This window comes from Maylandia zebra, linkage group LG6 (genome assembly GCF_041146795.1).
Source record: "Maylandia zebra isolate NMK-2024a linkage group LG6, Mzebra_GT3a, whole genome shotgun sequence".
Taxonomy (NCBI): Eukaryota; Metazoa; Chordata; class Actinopteri; order Cichliformes; family Cichlidae; genus Maylandia; species Maylandia zebra.
Genome location: NC_135172.1, coordinates 8,134,450 through 8,138,824, shown reverse-complemented (window position 1 = coordinate 8,138,824; position 4,375 = coordinate 8,134,450). Strand labels below are relative to the sequence as shown.

General features: G+C 43.0%; 1 pseudogene; it reads left to right on the top strand.

Moving 5' to 3' along the window:
* The first annotated feature begins 2,287 nt into the window (after positions 1-2,287).
* LOC112432120 (5S ribosomal RNA) lies at positions 2,288-2,404 on the top strand (annotated as a pseudogene).
* The last annotated feature ends 1,971 nt before the right edge of the window (positions 2,405-4,375 follow it).

Below are 4,375 nucleotides of genomic sequence, written 5' to 3'. Positions count from 1 at the left end.
AGTGAGCGGAGATGAGCTGCTGTAGCCTGGCTTCTACAGCGCGGAGACACTCTTCCCCCTCATGCTCGAGCCATAGGTTAACCAACCTGGAAACAGAGTCAATTAGTTCCTCCCGAAGCTCCTCGGGAGGTGCGGATGCCGCTGGGTCCATGTCTGGTCGGCTCGTACTGTCACGGCTGGCGGAGAGCCGTGTGGAGTGGAGGAAAAGGAGGACCCAAAATGCAGCAAACTGATGATACGAGTGACGTTTATTTACAGGGTGGTAGTGGCAAAAACAGGCAATGAAGCATGAGTAATTACAAACGGAAACCTAAACTGGGAGAAACTAAGTGACAAACCTGAGACCATACAAAAGGGGTGCGGGGCAGAGAGACGCAGAGACAGGAACACCATAGAACGCAGACGAGCCGACAACGAATACAGACCGACACCCACTATATATACACACACAAGGTAATCAGGTAATCGCACACAGGAGGGAAGAACAGCTGATCTGAATACACATGATGACTGGAGGACACAAGCTGAACACAATGACAACAGACACAGACTTTCAGAACAAAACAGGAAATCTAGAACCCGAACCGGACACAAGGGGGAGGACACAGAATAACTAGAACAGAGGGAAATAATCACAAAACACAAAACGCTGGGTCAACGACCCAGGACCATGACAATATATACATATATATATATATATATATATATATATATATATATATATATATATATATATATATATATATATATATATATATATATATAGTATATACACTGGGTGAATGTGCAGTAGTAGCAGCAAGCAGGTGAATTCTGTACATTAATATGAATAGACATCTGACTATTTTACAGGATAGACAATATAAACATATTTAAAATTAAAGGAATTGAAATGTACATTGTGCCTTGGTTTAGAGTGTCTGGAAGAGAGTCCTGTCTCAGTCAATTATAGATGATGTGAGAGGGCGGGTGTGTGTGTTTAGGGCACGGATGGCTTGGGGATAGAAGCTCCTCTTGAGTCTCTCTGTCCTTGCCCGGAAGATGCGGAACCTTCTACCAGATTGCAGAAGTTGGAACAGTTTGTTGCCTGGATGGGACGGGTCCTTCAGTATCTGCGCTGCTCTAGTCCGGCATCTCCTGGTGTAGGTGTCCTGAAGCGGGGGGAGAGCAATCCTGCAGCAGCGTTCTGCTGTACGGATCACTCTCTGGAGAGCTTTTTGGTCCTTCACACAGCTGTTCCCAAACCACGATTTGATGCAGTGTGAAAAAAATGCACAGAAATCAATTATTTTTCAAGAAATATTAAATAGATTCAACATCTCTCTTCAACAAAATTGCAGACTGCACAGATGGTACCTTCCCAAAGGAAAAAGTACTATAGCTTACTAGGGTATATATATTAGACTTAATACTCATTATATACAGTAATTGACTTCTATTCATTTTACATCAAATTAAAACTTTGCGTGTCAGATAATTATTTATTAAAAGCTAGACATTTTAAATGAGAATAAGAAAGAAAAGTATGTCTTTGTGCCCCCTTTTCCCTGTTCATGCCCTATCGGCCCCCCTGGCTAAACTTTGCTAGATCCGCCCCTGCACAGTTACCAGCGTCAGCTACGTAGAAAAAGATCCTGGTGTAGAAAGTAATATTAAATAAATTCTAACAACAACTTATCAAGCTTAAACGTGCTGCTGTTGTTTATCCACTGGTTTCCTCTTTCTGGCGTGAAGTGGGCCAAAAACAAACAAGAGAGACGGACTCGCGACAGAAAAGCAGTTTCATGATTGAAGTAGCAGCAAGAAGAGGCAGTTGCTTGTTAAGCTTAACGCAGGAATGCTTTACAAACATTCAGAGATGGACTTACTTGCTTTACTTCTGTCGGGGATAACTTTGTCGGAGATGAAATGCCGGGTTGCTAGCGAAGCTCCACATGCTAGCCAGACCACCAACAGGTCCCGCATGCCACAGCCACTCTATCACGTGATGCATACTGCTCCTACGTGCTAATGTTCTGAGGCGAGTTACGGCGTGTTGCAAGTTTTGTGAGGTGCTTTCGTGATATTTAATGGATCGGATTACATTTTTAATTTTTCTCCGATATCCGATCCAGTAATTTAGGTCAGTATCGGACCGATACCGATACGTAATATCGGATCGGTCCATCTCTAGTTTAAACCTCTGTATGCTCTTAACTTTTATCTTATCTTTTCCAGTTTTTGTGTTTTTATTTGTTGTACAGTATCCTTGGGTGCTTTGAAAGGTGCTATTTTTAAATAAAAAATGTATTATTATTACCACCCTGAGCACACCTGATCTTGTTTGATCTCAGAAGCTAAGCAGGGTTGGGCTTTGTTAGTACTTGCATGGGAGACTTCCTGGGAATACCAGGTGCTATAAGCTTCCCCTTTTCATGTCATTGAACTGCTTTTGATCCAGAGAAGGAGGGTGTTGAAAGACCCAAAGCAGCTGCCAATTAATGAGGGCACATTAACGACATTCCTTTTGGCTGTTTTCAGCAATGGCTTGTGCTTCCGGGTGAGACCATCCGCACCACACCGGGGCCTGTGCTGCCTGCTGGTGCCATCTCCACCACACCAGGGCTTGTGCTGCTGGCAAAACCTAAGTGAGCCACACTAGGCCCTCTGCTGCTGGCATAACCAACTACAACACACCAGGGCCTTTGCTTCTGGCTGAGGCCAACTAGAACACATCAATTCAATTCAATTAAATAAAATTTTATTTATATAGCGCCAAATCACAACAAAAGTCGCCTCAAGGCGCTTCATAGATACAGAGAAAAACCCAACAATCATATGACCCCCTATGAGCAAGCACTTTGGCAAAGTGGGAAGGAAAAACTCCCTTTTAACAGGAAGAAACCTCCAGCAGAACCAGGCTCAGGGAGGGGCGGGGCCATCTGCTGCGACCGGTTGGGGTGAGAGAAGGAAGACAGGATAAAAGACAGGCTGTGGAAGAGAGACAGAGGTTAATAACAGATATGATTCAATGCAGAGAGGTCTATTAACACATAGTGAGTGAGAAAGGTGACTGGAAAGGAAAAACTCAATGCATCATGGGAATCCCCGGCAGCCTACGTCTATTGCAGCATAACTAAGGGAGGATTCAGGGTCACCTGGTCCAGCCCTAACTATATGCTTTAGCAAAAAGGAAAGTTTTAAGCCTAATCTTGAAAGTAGAGATAGTGTCTCTCTCCCGAATCCAAACTGGAAGCTGGTTCCACAGAAGAGGGGCCTGAAAACTGAAGGCTCTCCCCTCCCATTCTACTTTTAAATACTCTAGGAACAACCAGTAGGCCTGCGGTGCGAGAGCGAAGTGCTCTAATAGGGTGATATGGTACTACAAGGTCATTAAGATAAGATGGGGCCTGATTATTTAAGACCTTGTATGTGAGGAGCAGGATTTTGAATTCAATTCTGGATTTAACAGGAAGCCAAAACAGGAGAAATATGCTCTCTCTTTCTAGTCCCTGTCAGTACTCTTGCTGCAGCATTTTGGATTAGCTGAAGGCTTTTCAGGGAGTTTTTAGCACATCCTGATAATAATGAATTACAGTAGTCCAGCCTGGAAGTAATAAATGCATGAACTAGTTTTTCAGCGTCACTCTGAGACAAGATATTTCTAACTTTAGAGATGTTGCACAAATGGAAGAAATCAGTCTTACATATTTGTTTAATATGTGCGTTGAAGGACATGTCCTGGTCAAAAATGACTCCAAGGTTCCTCACGGTGTTACTGGAGGCCAAGGTAATGCCATTCAGAGTAAGAATCTGCTTAGATACTATATTTCTAAGATTTTCAGGGCCGAGTACAATAACCTCAGTTTTATCTGAATTAAGAAGCAGAAAGTTAGCGGCCATCCAGGTCTTTATGTCTTTAAGACATCCCTGCAGTTTAACTAATTGGTGTGATATATCTGGCTTCATAGATAGATAGAGCTGGGTGTCATCTGCATAGCAGTGTAAATGTATGCTATGTCTTCTAATTATGCTGCCAAGGGGAAGCATGTATAATGTAAACAGAATTGGTCCTAGCACTGAACCCTGTGGAACTCCATAATTAACCTCAGCGTGTGAAGAGGACTCTCCATTTACATGTACAAATTGGAGACTATTGGATAGATATGATACAAACCACTGCAGCGCAGTACCTGTAATACCTACAGCATGTTCTAATCGCTCTAATAGGATATTATGGTCAACAGTATCAAATGCTGCACTAAGGTCTAGCAGGACAAGCACAGAGATGAGTCCACTGTCAGAGGCCATAAGAAGATCATTTGTAACCTTCACTAAAGCTGTTTCTGTGCTGTGATGAGCTCTGAAACCTGACTGAAACTCTTCTATTAAGCCA